This window comes from Montipora capricornis, chromosome 2 (genome assembly GCF_036669925.1).
Source record: "Montipora capricornis isolate CH-2021 chromosome 2, ASM3666992v2, whole genome shotgun sequence".
NCBI classification, from domain to species: Eukaryota; Metazoa; Cnidaria; class Anthozoa; order Scleractinia; family Acroporidae; genus Montipora; species Montipora capricornis.
In genome coordinates this window covers 58,752,159-58,769,590 of record NC_090884.1, presented here as the reverse complement: position 1 = coordinate 58,769,590, position 17,432 = coordinate 58,752,159, and the positions used below count along the sequence as shown (strand labels likewise).

The window sequence follows — 17,432 nt, the reverse complement described above, 5'->3', positions numbered from 1 at the left end:
TCTAGTGAATTTATTTGGCTTAGTAGAAACAGTCTGCTAGCACTTGAGACTATAAAAAGGTTTTTGTGTTGTCTAGACGAGACTGGATTAAGCAATCATGATTAACTGCTGTTTAATTCAACAAAACTGAGATAAATGTTTCCTTATCCCTATTGGCTACACAAAAGATAGGAAGTGGTCATCCCATTTCGTGTGCACAGCGAACAAAGGAGTCTTTTCGTCTGTGACGAGCTGCATCATCCAAACTGGCGAAATGCTCAATGACTAATTTATTTTATCCTGACCAAAATTTATTCTTAGGCCAATGAACGATCGTCTTTCTTACCAACATAAATTTCACCTTCTAATGCAGCGAGTGTCTCCGAATTTTGCAGAAGGCGGACTGGGGCTCGATCTTCAAAGAAAGCAGTTAATCTTGTCATAGATAGACTTATCTTATCATATCTGAATTGTTTTAAGTAGAAAGCTTCTTTTTTTTTAATTAAAAAAGAAATTCAGTTCTTAAAGTATTAAGCGATAAGCTTTTCCCGAGACAATGGCAAATGTGTCCCAAATGTCGGATTTCAGTCCACTGAGTAAGTGATGGCCGTTTTTTTTTAATTATTTGAGGCAACACTGTTCATGACCTTGTCAGTTTGGAAATCATTAAGCAAACCACCCCACCAGATAGCAGTTGACCTGAATTTCTTTAAAGTCATCAGTTTGCCAGATGGACCTTCGACCTACAAGGCAAAAGCTAAGCCAACAGCAGAAGACCGAGACAAGATATTACTTGTGAACCTTGTGGAGGCCGAATACTATCGGATAATAACAAAAGATAGCAAAAACATTTTAATCAAAGAAAGGACTTTAATTAAAATCGTTTAAACTGTCAAAATTGCTTATGATGCGACACTGAGAGGCTAAGAACAATTACAGCAGAAATTGGCAGCCAATACAGGACAAGATATTGGAAGCGTTGAAATCAAGTTTCGTAAGTTCACAGCGTTTGCACGTCCTATGCGGTTTTGTTTTAGTTTTCTAATTTTTTTCAGGACCTTTCGATAGCCTTTAAGAAAAATTTCGTTCAGTGTTAGGGCAGTTATGGACAAATGCTTTTTCTGAAAAAAAGTAGAAAAATTCATTTGACTGAACACAGATGGTTCCGAGCAAATACCAACATGAGAGTCGACTTCCAGTTTTCTTCAGTTCCTGTACTAATTACTTGCTCATCTTCTTCAGTTATTTTTGGCAGATTTTTAAGTAGTTAAAGTGACTGAACGATTTTGGGGGTTCGGTATCTGAGATTTGTAATTTGTTATGTGTGGGGATAAATTACAATCTCTCACGTCTCACAACTTAGACCATCTTACATCGGATATGGACTTGTGGCCTGTGCTAATGCGGTCAATTTATTATGAAATTAATCTCATGCAAACAGAGTTAAAACGTGTCTTTGCCTCCCACGTTTACGCATCCATTGTATTGGATCACTGACGTATTCTTTTATCGCCATCATTCATGTGCTGAAGGACTTGTGTTTGTGGTAGGTGCCTACAAGGGCAAGCATGTTTTCGAAACCTACTTCCTGTTCTAATTTGTTGCCTCAAAAAAAAAAAAAATCCTTTTCACACTCAGCGAACTGTCGTAGAACACCAAAAACAGCACTTGCAAAAGAGCCCAGAGACATCTGTCCGAAACACGATGGTTTCGGAACAATGATGAGGTTCAGAACCTAAATCAAAGGCACCGAGTTTTTATTTCCGTGGTAATGTTTCATGTTGTCACACCATACTTTACAATGTTACCCGTTGACATTCCTGAAAAGAGTTGGCGGTGCTGACTGAGGCAAGAATTGCTGTGGCGCAAATTTCGAGGTAAGGAATTTCCTTTTTGCCTTTAGCAGTTGGCATTTTGTCATACAGTGGGAAGAGACATCCAAGTCTCTGGTGCCTTCTTGTAGGAACCAAGTAACGTAGGATTAACATATTACCTTGGTATTTCTCAGTTAAAAGACGGTAACTTCCCCATTGTAACGGAGTCAATTGTTTTGCTATGTATGTGGATACCGAAGGCCAAATGGGATTAATACGAAGAGTTAAAAGTCAAGTTGTATTTGTCAGCATTTCAAACTGGGTCGCATCATATGATGTATTCGTTTCGGAAATTTGGTCAAAATACCCTTGACTCTCTGAATTTAGTTTTTAGTTGGTCAGCATCTGACCTTGTGATTGAATGACGAACACCAAAGTTCATCTATTGTTTTTATAACGTAATAATACGTTTTCTTAGCGAAAGATAAAACGACATAAAATTTTTGCACCAAGTCATCTTGGAACGTGCTCTTTTGCCCACCTCGGCTACTTAGATCACGAGGTTTCAAACAATTAATTTGGTTAGAAAGATGGCAAAATATTCCAATTCCTACTTAGATCACGAGGTTTCAAACAATTAATTTGGTTAGAAAGATGGCAAAATATTCCAACCACTCATTTCTGTTTAAAATGGCGTTACCACAGAAAGTGACCTCGCACTTTTCTGAAATTTGTCCTTTGCAGTAAAAAGATAATGGCTTGCGTTACTACTATTTTGATCCGCTCCTAATTGGCCACTAAGTACCATTGCCTCCGTGATTAGAGCTGGGCTCAATCGAGAGTTTTAGCCTCAGTCGATGACGGAAACACAAAACAACTGTCTTGCAGCTCTTTTTCCATGCATTGATGTTCATTACTTTGGTGTTCTCGTTCAAGGTAATGCAAATGCTTGAAACGTTACACAGTTGTGAAAAGATAAAATAATCAAAAATCAATTCGATAAATCAAATTTTTTATTTCAAAGTGGCGTTTTCGTTGCCTTTTGCTTTCGGCGTTGCATAGATTCCTTCAGTTAATCGTTCGAGAACACCAAGTATCAACACCGTAAAGCCGGAGATTGCCTTTGTTGTCTTTATCATTAATTGGAAGAAACCTTGAAAAAAAAAAAAAGAGAAAATAACGTCTTCGCGATAGATTAGTTACACCTAGAGGATGTTATTATCCCCCAAAAGCCGGAAATCAAAGGTGGGTGGAATTATATGAGTTTACTCTCCCATTTTTACCAGACATAATCTCTTTGAATAACATTGCATTAATTGTCTGGAACGATTGATTTATTTGTAGTAGTGTGCGTACATTCTCTGTCTTGGAGAGTTGGAAAGTGATCAAAGTTGGGCATTCTTGAATGAAGTGACCAAATGATGCACTAAATGTTAGATATTCGAGATAGTAATAATAAAAATAATAATAATAATAATAATAATAATAATAATAATAATAATAATAATAATAATAATAATAATAATAATAATAATAATAATAGTAACAATAATAATACTGAATAATAATAGTAAACGAGTCGGTGGCCCCGGCTCATCTTAAATCTGAGGCAAATTTAGGATCTTATATGAATGGTAGTTGTACGAAACGACTTGTAAGGGCGGAAATACATATCCCGGGGGGTGATCCCCCGCGAGATATCAAAATAATGTTATCATCTGCATTTTTTATCAATAAATATAAGTCTAGAGAGATAAAAGTAGATCATTGAGCGAAAGAATTTAAGAGAAAGAGCATTTGCATTTGCATTTGTTGTTTTGGCCTCTTTGGTTTGTATATCCTGTTAGCTGCCTCTAGGGTGTCTTTGACACGGGCATTAAGGCGATTTTCTCGAAGCGTAGTTCTCAATCGATTCAGGGAGGTCGACAGAAACTGCTCCAGAGTCCTTCTAGATCTGGTTCCATTCAATTTGTTTCGTTAAAAAAAAAGTTTGTTCTGGGTCCAGAGTTCAGCTATGCCTGGCATGTTTTTTTTATTATGATCCTCTTCATGGGCTACAAATCGTGTCATGTTATGCAAGGGTGTTCAACTACTCTTTCAGAGGCGTGGCTATGCAAGGAAGACCATAGTTTAATTCGTCTAATACACGGAAATTTGGGTATTTTCAAGCCTTCTGAGTTTTAGGATTCCCTTTAGGGTGTCCTGGATTAAGTTTGGTGTGGTCCTGAAAAGAATGTCTCTCATGTTTTACTCTTTGTAGATAATTGTTTTTCAAAATCACTTGTTCGCCGTGCGTCACTCATCAGAGGAGGTAAGAACGAGGCTGTATAACTATAGCATTTTGTTGTCTTAGCCACAGCGGTGACTGTTTTCACAATGTAAGAAATACAAACCTTCACGCATTCTTAATATGCAATTGCAGCAATTGTTTATTTGCGGACGTTTTTCCGGCTTGCCCAAATGACTAAGAAGTTTGAGCGACTCACTGCGGTTCGCCATGTTGCCTACATCTGTTTTTTCGTTGGTTCTGAAATCCTCATAAACCATGGTCCGTTTTAACGAAAATAGATATAGATCCGTTTTTATTTACTAGCACGCATTTTCTCTTAGTGGTGACGCTATTTTTGCAAAAGGCCACGCTTTTACCGAGCGGTGAGGACCGAAGCGCTGGACTTGCAATTTGAATTTGTAATGCCGGTAAACTAATTAGAAATGTGCCTTGCACGTCAAATATTCGTCATAAACGTTTCATAAGAGTAAGTGATTGATACTTGGTTCCCACAAAGTAGAGAGATAGATCATTTTCTCGTAACACTTGAAAATGCATCATTGAGAAAACGCTCCGACAAATCGCTATCCTATTTATCCAATTTGGTGGCATTGTGTCCTCAAGATAAATATACTAGCTTCATCTACTCCTACGCACCCTCCACCATTAATTGAATCATTTGTAATCAAAGCTAGGAGGGCTTTACCAGGTAGTACATATCAACGATATTATAGCTTCTATGGTCGCTTATATGACTTGGTGAACTAAACGTATCATTACACAATTGGTCAAACGTTGTTAAACAAACTAATGTGGTATCTCACTCGAGATGAAGTCAGTGGCCTCTAAACGGAGCTACAATTGAATATATTGTTGACTGAGTAACATTGTGTTGGAAGGTAAAGATTATTTTGGATATCCCACTCGTGGGCTGCTCTCTGTAAAAGGATGACCATGTCTTCTTCATGATTTCTGCATGTACCAGTTCATACCTCACCTGGTGAACTCCTTTCGAAAATCGATTTGCGATGCTTGCTTCACATATCAATGTATATGGCACAATTGATTTCCCGTTTCCTTGAATGATACGTTCTGATTCTGAGATGTTTAAAGGTAGTTATTTTTCTGGAATAAATGATTGAATTTGAGAGAAATCATCTGAGATGATCAATAAACAGAGTCGATCATTCAGTGTTCTGTTATAGTTGCACCGATTTCCACTGGGGTGAACACATACACATCATATTTCTGTATTGGCTATCGTTACTTAGAGAAGACATAGAAAACTATCACTTTACTTTGATTTCAATTATGACAATTGTATTTTTGATCTCCTCGAGGTCTTTCAGATTCCGGAAGTTTGAGAAGAGAGCATCTTTTTGTTTTAGGTGCGTGTTAAAAACATCCTCTTCTCCATATTATATACCGACAAAAGGCAAAATAATACGAGTAATTGAATTATACCACAACAAAGTATCTTTTACTATCGAAATCTTGGCAATAATGACTCGATGGCGAAGAAGCTTGACCTCTTTGTGTGTACATGAAGATTGAGGTGAGTCTTGTATTTAAATAGCTCTATCTCGTCGCCTCTGTGCCTGGATCATTTCAGCTATAGTCTGACTCCAATGGAGTGGGATGAGGTTGACGAAGTAGTGACAGCAATGGCCTCTGGAAAATAATGAACATCGGTAATGACCACCTTAGCGCCCATTTTTTCACTAAACCACTGGCTAATCCTTTTTGAATTTGTTACTTTTCGACGCCTCCCCATGCAACTTGTTGGGTCTTCCTGTAGGTACCCGGAAAGCGTTGTGTTTTTGGTCTCTTGAGATGAGTCTTTATTTAGAGTTGTTTTGTTTTCGGTCTTTTGTTTCTTTTATTTTACATTATTTGTGCTGCGGTACTTGCAGAAGCTGCCAACTTGTTCGAGTTATATGTTCTAGTATATTCGAGTATTCAATCTATTTGAGTTAGCTAATAGAACGACTCTTCGATACGACCCATGGTCATCATAGAGCTAGCTTGTATTTGCACATCTTTAAGGCTAACTCTTATAATTTCAGTTCATTTCGATTCTTTATATATTTCTGCTATCAGTTTAGCAACACTTTTCACGCGAAGATCATATTGTAAAGGAAAAGAAATGAATGGTTAGAAAAATTATTCATTCAACTTCATTAGCTAGTGCTTAAAATTAAGGCATAACAGCCAGCTCTGGCAGAGGTTTGTTTTCTCTTTATCACGTGTCAAGCATGGTGAGCCTTTGTGATCCAAGTACAAATGCTCCCGGTTCGAATCGCGTTCTCACCATTGGCTGGAATTAAAGAGAGTTCACAACACTTTTGCAAAAGGCCAACTTGCCAATATTTCATTTGCTGCACTTATCCGGGTTGCAAATGATAGAAATGATTCATGCGCATTAATTATAGAACTTGTGCGCTCGCGTTCGTCCGTGCACATCACTCCAGCTAATTGTATTTTCCGCCAATCACAAAGTCGCGCGCCTGCCAAGTACAAAATACAATGAATGAGTTGCCAGTAATCGGATCCCTGTTTATACGCAAACGGCTCTGGGATCACCAGGGGGCAAACATTGCAAGTCGTTGTAAGAAAGATTTTGGAGAGATATCAACGCTTTTTTCGACACAGTTTTATAAGAAATCGATTTGGGCAATGCTGATACGTGGCAAGTGTAAGTTTTTTTTGAATAACCGTAAAATATGCTTAGACTTAGACTGCAGTTGTCATACCCCTCCTGAAATGCTAACCGGTTTAAATAAGTGCCTAAACCTAACTGAGAGCTTAACCCTAAATACTAAAATGCAGGGAGTGTCCCTTGTCTTACATGAAAACTAACCATTCAAAATAAGTGCCTAACCCTCATCACTAAGCTGAGCATTTAACCCCAAACACTAAAAATGATTGTTCACACCCAATAAACAATTATTATTGTCTTTGATAGCATCAGAGACAACAATCCATCATAATAATCTTAAAATTATTTCTTTAGTTTATTTTATACATACTCACATAAAAGTAATTACAGAAAATTATCCAAATATGTTAAAATGGGTAGTGTTCTAAAAACATTTAAGGACGGTGCCTAGTAATTCAAAGGTATTTTTGACCCGATTTATGATTTATGCAGGAAAGGTAGATCTTAACAAGCGTTATTGAAATCCAAAAAGAAAATTGGGGGTAACCACGCATTTTTCAAAGTTAATTCATGAACAATATTTGTTAAAAGCTCCAAAATACAAAGGAATGTATGGCGTTCTTTCTCAAATTGAAGATTAATTATCTCTAAATAATGGAATGGATTTTTTTCAAGTCATCTTTTTTGAAAATGTTATGGGCATTTCAGTATCGTTAAAACCATGCTTGGCTGGATGCAAAAACGAATACAAATTATCAAACCACTGATTAAATACCCAAATTGAGTAACACATAGACAAATTAATTTAGAGTTTCCTTTTATTGGTCACGTGACCATAGGCGCGGCATGATGACGTCATAGATAGATAAATAGATAGATAGATAGTTTATTCACCTTAAAAACTTGCAGCCAAAAGCTGAATTGCGGTAAGGCTTACAAATACAAAATTTACAACTGCGCTTAACTACAAACTAATTATAGGACTTATACTACATAAAAATTGTTAAAAAATCACACATTAAAAGCATGCGTCAAATTCCTATATACAATATTTAGGGTCGTTGGTTTAAAAAAGTTGGAAACTGACAAAAATAATGCCAAATTCTCTTAAATTTCTTAACCATTACATCCTTAGCAACGCACCCCAAAACAAACGTCAGTAGGCCCTTAATCGCACTCTATAGAACTAAGCTAATAGCCAGAATAGTGAATTGAAATAAATCAAAAGTGGTCCTGGCTTTGGTTTACCTTTGCTGTAACTCATCCCTACATGTCATAGCGTTTTCTATAAATATGGCCAATTTCTTCTATTTATAGATTAGGTGTATTTAATTTCAAGGCTTGAAAACTAGGCCGGTTTAAGTCTAATACCCCATTCACAAGAACACGATATGTTTAATTAAACTGGGTTTAACAAAATGAAAATCAGTCACAGAAAAATGTAGGAATTGAGTTTCAATACATGCTCAGTTGATCTGTGCTAAATTTGTAGTCGACAAAAATCAGTATATGCGCAAGTTTGAAACCGTGTTTAAAACATAGTTAAATTTTGGTGTGAACGGGGTGTAAGTCTGACTTGATTTTATCAAACGAGTTAATGACGTAAATTACCTACTAACCACCACGAGAAAGATTTGCGAGTTGACGTTTCAAGCGTGAGCCCTTCGTTAGAGCGAATCGAGGAATCGTGAGACTGGTTAGTGGTTTGTATAGGTCGTACAGGAGATGGGTGAGCTTTACCATTGTTGGGATTATGGTGACATGAAATGACACGAATAAATAAATTGAATAAATGAAGAGCGTTCCTTGATTCCATAGGGAATGAGAGCTCCTTCTTGAAAAACAAACTTAAAAGGGCGTTTTCAGCGACAATCGTTTTATCTCTTAATTTTTCCACGATTGAGGTCCTTCAAATAGCTAAATACTTTTCTCCTTTTCTTTTGTATTTTCGCCGCTGTTTATGAACAGCTTTCAACTCTGTGCAAATAACTGACTGAACGTTTTACTATCCCTCGGTTAACGATTTCCTTTAGTTGCATCAGCCCTTGTTTTGTCAACTCGTGACCTCCATCGCTCGTGCCCCTGTTTGCGCGTATTTATAAGCACTAAGTGTTCTCCTCTTCCAATCACATTTGTTTCTCACTTTGGTGTAAGCAGGGATCAATGAGAATGAGATAATATACTCTTACAAAATATTTCTAAGGGATTTGGTTTCAGAAATTCCATCTAGAGGGCAAAATAGGTGGTATAGGTCGTCTTAGCTGTGGTCGATTTCAATTCTTCCAGAAAGCGCACCAGCCAGGACAACGAGTAAGGAAGGCATTGAAGGTAAGCCACTCTTAGTAAATCATTGGTTTTTTCTTATTGTCGAGGAAGGTTTAAACTTTGTCGCTGGAACCTCAATTTAGCGAAGTACAGAGGTACTGGGAAATTATAGGTTCGTTGCTTCGGGGTTTTGTTGTATCGAGGGTTTTTTTAAGATAAACCGCTAGATTTTCGATTCTCTGCAAAAAGAAACATAACATTGGAAACTGTAAATGGTAAATGTTGCGAAGTAAGAGTTATCTTCAGCGTCAATTGTAATCAGTTCGGTTCTCCATCTGATTTAGTCCAAACTGATGACACATTGAAAGGGCTAAATCAGTTCCAACAAGTCAGGAAGTTCAAAATCAAAGCAAATATCTCGAAACGTCTCCGAGTTTAGAAGTTAAGGATTTACTCCAGAAAAAGGTAGAGACTGCGATTTTTCCGTCGAATCTGACTATCCTCCACAACATATCTTCTGAATAGCGGTAAGCATATAAACTTACATATATCACAGGCAGTTCAAGAAAAATCCATAGAAAAGAAAATGATTTAATCTTGCATCGAAAGTCACTTCTCGATTCTTTAGTTAAAAAAACGAGGAGCAGAAAAAGTCACTATATAATTAAATAAGGATAGATCTGCCCAGCTCAATTTGCGGTATGAGGACTATTCAACAACATTTTTCATCACAATATCTTTGTCAGTCCTTTTAGGAAGGATGCAGCACTTACACGTTTTTAATTAATGACACCGAAAATTAAAATACGAGTTTAATTAACACCTTTAAAACCAATAACCCCAACTGCATTGAAACCTCGGGATTCGAGCTTTAGATAAAATGCTGACACGTTATGTAATAAATGCTTGTGAAAAAGCATTTTATTATATAATGAGATCCGACTCTATAGTTTCACGAATTTGAAAATGACTTTCTTGAGTATGTCCAGTCGAGACGTCATTCTAACCTACTGTCGCTGATTTTTATTCTTAATTGTCTATCTAAAAAAAAACCTTCGTTATTAGAATTTTCTAAACAAATCCAAAGGGTTTGAACTTAAGTATAAAATGCTATAGTTCTGGAAAGTCGAGGAAATTAATTTACATCAGTGCTAATCTAAATGTCAACTACAGAGAGCTAGGGTTTTTCCAGTGTGATGAAGTTAAATCTTGCATACACCCGACATCTAGTGCACGATGTACCACTACACTAGAACCATTGAAAACTGAAGAGACTGAACTTTCTGGTGTTCCCGTTTGTTGGTTGCAGTTTTCAAAAAGAAGACTTTGGAATGTTTTAACTGATAACCTATTTATCTGCTTTTTCTAAGAGAAACAAGATTATCGGTTTTGCTAATTGGATAGTGCAATATCTCGTTTGGCTTGAAGATTTTAGCATTGTTTGTAATCTTAGCTGATGATTTTACCGTGCATAAATAATAAAGTATCGTATCGTATCGTATCGTATCGTATCAGTGTCGAGGGGAATTGCAGTTGATCAGTTCGCTATGAACACATTTTGGGCTGTTGTAGGTTGTTCCATCCGATAACGTGGGTAAGAGCTGGCATGGAAATTTCGTCCACAAAAGTCCTGGTTCTCAGTTTTGTACATCAGGGATTCTCTTATTTGTTATTTGTTTAAATGTCATTCAAAATTATCTCCCTTCCTTTTTGTTATTTCCCTCATTGAACATGGCAGCCGCTTAGTGTATCCTGTAGACTCCAGAGATACTGTTGACGCGAAGATTGTGTTTGCAGCCCAGTTTTCTTTTGGATGAATTTAGTAGAGGTCATCAAACATTCATGGCTAGTTTTAAATCAATCCATCGCATTTCACAGTCTTGTATGAAGATACCAAGCTCGATGGAATTTAAACAAACTGACGTATACGCCTTAATTGCATGTGATAAAGATGTTAATTACCTAGTTCCGTTTTTAACTGTTTTTGTTTCACTTGTTTTGGGTAAACACCCAGTGTAATTCGTGATACGGTGGATTAAATCAAGTTATCTGTTCAATGGTGGCAACAAACTCGATGAACCCCAAGAAACACATCCATAGCTTTTTTCAAATGAAGCTTCAAGCTAAAATAAAAAAAGAACATGAAAGTGAAAGAAAGTTCTTTATATAAAAAGGCTGAAGGGGATCGGAATAGTACCGCCCTTTCAAAAGCTGGTTTTCGAGAAGGATTTGGATGCATTCATAAAAGATTACCGCGTTGAGATTCCAAGATGGCTTAGCTCATCGAATATGTGGTGAATGCGGGCTCAGTGACGATGCTTTATAATCAGGTATTTAAAGACAGAAGTTACTACTTTTCTAGAGTTGAGGTGCTGTTTTCTTATACCTGCTGTTTGAAGAAAGTTTAGAGGACACCATGTAGAGCTGCATTATTGGTATACGTGAAGGAAAGTGATATTTCTTTGAGCATTTTGGTCCCTTTCTCGTAAGTTTCGAAAACATTTCCGTTTTTATACGACTATCCGCTTATTTTGAAAAGTTGTGGTCTTTAAATATCTCTGCGCGAGAAGAAAAAAAACGTAAAATAATTTAATCTCGTTTTCATTTTGAACATAAACAAGAGAAACTCTTATTCTTCGGCCATTTCAACTTGAGTAAAAATAACAAACAAACTGCGGTTATAAACATAACGAGACAACGCATGTTGTAAAACTTTTTATGAACTTGACGTTTCGTATGCTCCAACATACATCCTCAGAAGTAACGGTTACCTAAAGTACAATTGAATTTAAACACGAAGGCTAATACCAAATAAGGAAAGTAATGACAATGAAAAAATAAATGAAAATAAACAGACATACACTAAGGCATGTGACTGAATAAGAGAACTGTGAAAAAGGGAATTCTAGATTAATTCCCGAGATTTGGGCCAAAGTTTATTTCCTGCCTCTGATATGATCGATTTAACAAATAGATTCCATGTTACTGTGCGTCTGTTCAGTAACAGATCACAGATGACGTCAAAATGTGGTAAGAACAAAAAAGTGGCACACGAGGCGATAGACTGATGTACTTACCACATTTTGACGACTTCTGTGATCTATTACTGAACAGACGCACGACGACGTGGAATCTATTTGTTTTAGATAATAAAGAATTAATTTTTATTCGCATAAAAGCTGATGGTGACGTCAATCGTGCGTTTGTCCTCTAATAGACCGTTGGCAAGAACCAATCAAAATGCAAGAATAACTTGGGTTATTATATAAAAATAAATAGACTGTGAATTCGACACAGTATTAAAAATTAGTCCTTTTAATCACAGAAGTTGTGATGCTTGTTTCCTTTTCGATTTTTCCCCATTTCGATAATAATACAAAGGGATGTTACAGTTTGTAGAGTATGCGATATCCTGGGTGTGTAATATTTCTGAGTTATTTCCAAACCACTTTAAATTTTTGGCCGTTACAATATGCTTTCGATCTCAGCATCTTGAGATGGGAATAGGTGTTCATTTTGTAAACGAAAATTTATCAAGCTATCATAATCTCATGATTAATTGAGAAAAATCGCTAGCGTAGTTGTCATTTTAAGCGGACAAGCACTTCCTCTTCTTATTCATGATGCACTGAAATAAGAAGAATTACCGTATCAGCGTTAAGAAGGTGCTCCCAGACAGAGTCCTTCACTCAGTTGAGCATTGTGAAAATCTCCTGACAACAAGTTAAGTTGGCTCTAATTGTAGCTAGCGCTTTGCGTTCAGCTGTTTCTGGGATGATCTTGTAGTCTCTATTCTGTCGGGTAGTAAGACGCCTGTGAAACAGGATTAAACAAACTAAAGCACAGACAGACTGCACACAATCACTTGTTTTCCGGTTCGAGCGGTGCAAAGCCTGGCGAAACGGCTCACCAGCAAGGGTAAGGGAAGCGCCAAACTCTTATTGCGTCTATCTTTGTCATTGAGGTAAGTTAAATCCATGAAAGACAGGCATCTTCTACCTTCCCTCTTTCCGATATGGGTGACATCCGGTAATTTTATAATGAAATCAGAAGTGGATGTGAAATAGAATGAATTATGAAGCGACTTTTAATTTTGCTTCCTGTTCTTAAATATCACATTTTCGCCAGCAAAGCAGAGGAAAGATTTCGATAATCCCACATTCTCAAGTCATCCTCGTTTGCACGGGCACTGAATTACGTCATAAACCGTTTTCTAGATCGTTTTTGCTTGCGACGACTTTTCCAAGGTAAGTGAACTAATTGTTTCTAGCTTACGTAAAACGCATCTCCTTCAAAAGTAAGCCGCTACGATGAGGTTCTATCTTTTGTCTCGTTTCTTACGGTGACTTCGAAGAGTTGTGCTAATTGAGCCCTTTCCTTCAAAATCCATCTCAGATAATCCTCCTACGAGTGAATTGTGTGTCTCATCAAGATAAAGCGAAAGTCTTCTGTGTATGGAGTTTAATTTTGAAATTTGAGGTGTTCTGCTTCTCATTTCGCTTTATAATTAGAGATTTGCCTATCTCTCATTTGGCCTCGGCCATCAGTTTACAATATTATCTGAATTTAGACTACAGGTCCTCGGTCAACCCTCGAGATTGTTCTGCAACCACTGAAGAAGCCGCGCGCGGGATTGCTCGTATTGAACGCAAAATCGTGGCTGGGGCACCGGGCGCAATTCAATTCTACCACAGATTACTGTGTTTTTCCGCAAAAAACCTAGCACTAGCTATTTTAAAAATAGATTGTGATTGCATGGTAAACTGATGGGTTGGATTATTTCATCACATATCAGTCACGACTTCTGGGTTCTGAATTCTGTCTGTTTTCCTCCCTTACCTTGCCCTTCTTCACTGGCTCGATGATGTAAACACAGCTCCATTGCGTTGAGGGTAGAGTTCATGGCTTCCGTTCTCTATATGTATTTGTGTCCACTAATTGCTTCGTTAACCAAGCCCGAACTGAAGTCAGTTAATAGCTGCTTCCTAAATTTGCTTTTTCTCATCAGGTTTCTCTACGGTGTCTATTATTTTTCTTAGTTCGTTGCGCAGGAATGATAAGTTAAAAGAGGAATAAGCACTACGTCGCCGTCTCAGTAAACCCGGAATTCCGCTTTGCGATATTTTGATTCTTGTCACTCAGACTCTGTAATCAATCAGACTTTAAAAGGAATAAATTCTTCCCGGCGCCACTTAAGCCGAACTTCTCAAGCGGAGTTTTATATTTCTTCACGACTTTATTCGCAGTATTATTGGCCGCGGAGCAAAGCCCTGCAAATTAGGTCGTTTACTGCAATGACGAAATCGAGTCTCTTTGGGCGTTTTCCATTTACAAAAAATTTCCGGAAATTTCGGTGGAAATTTCCATCGGGTAAAAAACGTGTTCCATTCAACTCAGGTCCGTTCGCCGCCAAGTGATAGCGATTTTACGCACCAAAATTTAAAAATGTGGCCGTGAATAGCCTGGAAGTGGTAAGACCTTTCAAAAGTTGTAAATGGAACACACATTTCCATCTGAAAGTTTCCAACGGGAAAACAGGACTACCTTTTCAGAAGTTCTGTTTATTCCGGAAATTTCCAGTGGAACGAACCAAAAACGTGTGTTCCATTTACATCCCAACCGGAATTTCCGGAATTTCTTGGTAAATGGAAAACGCCTTTTGACGAAAAAAACGCGCATGCTCAGTTTTAACCAGTCTGTTTTTGTGACTTGGGGTAGCAAAGTGCACAGTATGTAAAATATCACGAGTAACGCCATTTTCTCGCGCTGTTTTTTTTATTTTCAGTAAACTAACCTCCGAACACATTGATCGACAAAAGAGTTTGTTTTGTGTGGTCAAATATTAATATTTCTAGCACCGTGGCCTACAGTTAGTCGGATCACCGTACAGTCTGTTATTAATTATATCCGAATGTTTATTTATTTCTTTATTTATTTATTATCCATATTACAATGAAACGGATCAAGATATACAATTAAGGCAAGGAAGAAGCCATGGGAGCTTTGAGCAAAGTTTAACGAAAAACGAGAAAAAGGGAAAACGTGAAACAAAGAAAATATAAAACGATGGTTTAACAAAAAAACACTGAGTGAGCAATCTTATGAAACTTACAGGATGTACATAAAGTGTTGATCATATTTCACATATTCAATGCCACGAGGGCTTGATCCAGCCCAGGAATGGTTGCGTTTTCATACTGGGCAGGCCTCTCATGTACTCCATATTTATTAGTTATTTTGTGAAAGATTAAGGTAAGCTTTAAGTGAGCGTTTGAAAGTTCTTAAATTATTAGATTGAGTTACCAAATAGAGTAAGGAGCTGCATCGTGAATTTTGTACCGCAACCGTGAGAATGATATGACTCAGCATTTCTGGTGAAGTAATTATGAAATTGGCTTCCAATTTGAATTAAGTTTTTAAAAGAGCAAGGTAGCATTCCATGGTGGTACTTGCACATAAACTATCTAACATTAAACATTAAATGAAGGTAAACTATAAATATTCAGAATGCCGAGTTTTTGAAAAAGAGGTTTGCTAGGAGCCCTATACATGTAATCTGTAGCTAATATTGCTTATTTATCAAGCGCCAACGTTATATCGTGTTTACTTTATTTGGAAACAAGTTCTTAAATTTTATCCTTTAAAACTAGCCTGAAGCCAAAACAAGCGAGTTAATGCAATACACCTAATCCTCATTGAATTCAGTTAATCGGCATGTGTCTGCAGTCAAATGGCCCAAAAGTTTTAAAGTTTGCTTAAATACCCGATTTCTTGTGAACAGTTTTTCCTTAGTTGTCCCTTGCAAAACGTACAGATTTGTGAAAGAGGAACTAAATTTATAGCAAGATTTCAGGAAATGGGATTGAATAAACCTCAGAGGCTCAAGCCTTAGGCTTCTCTCGAGGTCAGATTTTTATCCGAAAGCTTATGGATAGCAAAATAATTTCACGATTTGAGTATGTAGACAAAACAGAATGTTGTTGTTTAAAATAACTTCAACTGCCTGCTTTGCGTCACGTTCTACAATGCCTTTTAAGAAATACGTCTGCGTTCGCAGGCTACAGTCCATCTTGATATCCGCAAAATCTCGAATGTAACTAAAATTCGCGTCCCTAGCATGTAAAATTGGTTTTGACCACTTTAACACTCTTGAGGCTAAATTCTGAATGGTGACAGCCATGCGGCTTGACTCAGTTACCACTGAACTGTAGAAACACACAGGCATAATATTGACTGACTGTTCGCGTTACCTGTCTCTTTCTATATTACGTGTAGTTAAAGACTCAGGATGGGGCGTGTAATAAAGCGGTCATCAGTGTCAATTGTTTGCCTAGGACTTCCCTATCTATCTATCATCGTTATCAAGAGCCCACATAACATTTTTTTTTTCAAATCTTAACGTTTTACATACGAACTTCGTGTAATGAAGAAGTTCATCTCATTTTTAACAGATCCAGCGTATGCCGTCATTTGGCACAGGTGCATTGTTATGACTAGGCGATGACAAACAGGATTACTTCTCGAAAGGTCTGAAACTTCCGTGCGTAATTCGGGACCGTGATGAATCTTGAAACCAAGGCATTCCAACGTACGAAACTTTGCAATTGTGTCGTTTTTACTGAAGTCTTGGTTACTGTAGAAAGACTAACTTTCTAAAATCGGCGAACGGTTAGGTAGTCATAGTTGGCTTAAGGGCCAAGGTTACTGGGACGTTCGAGAAACAATCCTCTTCTTTCATGCATTCAGTACAAGATTGAGTCGAGTTGCCATCTCAAGGAGTATATAGCCTATCCCTGGCGGAGTTCCAAACCTGGAAGAATAAAAGATGCGTCACTGTGACACCCAGCTAATAAAAGCGGCAACGAATAGGTTTAAATCGTTGTATAAATACCGGCCAGCAAAACGTATTTCATAGAAAATCTGACAAAAGTAATATTTTTTCCTTGCCGAGGAACTCATCAGAGACTTTATGGCTTTGCCAAGACGTCAAACATCTTCTTTGAAGTACAGCCAATATACGATGGTAGCAATCTAGCCTCAAATCTTCTAAAGGACTGATCTCTCTTCAGAGGGAGATTTGACTGCCTTTGATGAGCTTCTTCGACAGAGCTTATTGAAGGCTTAGCCTTAAAGGTGCTTCTATCCCGGGGGGGGGGGGGACTCCCATATGAAACAGAAGGGGATGCTCGTCGTCTCGCTTAGGGGTGTCAATTTTTGATTTTGGTCTCGCTTAGGCTGTTCCGGGCAAAGCGCCAATATTTTATGCCACCAAAGTCTCGTTTAGGGTTCCGCGAAGTAACACAGAATTATGCGAAGAGAAACAGAAGTCAAATTTCCTTTTAAATTTTCTTTTTAGATAAAAGCATTCGATGATTATGCCTTTTTTTCATTAAAACTCATTTCGTGTCGCATTTTTGTGTTTTTAAACGATCTCTTTTAGGGGTCA

At 37.5% G+C, this 17,432-nt stretch overlaps 1 protein-coding gene and 1 long non-coding RNA gene across 4 annotated transcripts in view; one reads left to right on the top strand and one right to left on the bottom strand.

Annotated features, from left to right (window-relative positions):
• The first annotated feature begins 1,614 nt into the window (after nucleotides 1-1,614).
• The window catches only part of LOC138028780 (pappalysin-1-like), a 43,024-nt gene continuing 27,206 nt past the window's right edge, over nucleotides 1,615-17,432 (top strand). Inside the window, exons 1-2 of one of the 3 annotated variants that reach the window (XM_068876421.1) lie at nucleotides 1,615-1,856; nucleotides 4,054-4,104. The gene's annotated coding sequence lies outside the window, so the exon portion shown is untranslated. Of the gene's footprint in view, nucleotides 1,857-3,895; nucleotides 4,105-11,203; nucleotides 11,317-17,432 lie in introns of those variants that run through there. The other 2 variants (XM_068876400.1, XM_068876435.1) reach the window with 2 other exon arrangements.
• Nucleotides 3,794-14,092, bottom strand: LOC138028818 (uncharacterized). Its single transcript, XR_011127732.1, has 2 exons — nucleotides 13,826-14,092; nucleotides 3,794-5,733 (listed from the first exon to the last, which is right to left on the bottom strand). It is a non-coding gene; the product is annotated as an uncharacterized lncRNA (long non-coding RNA).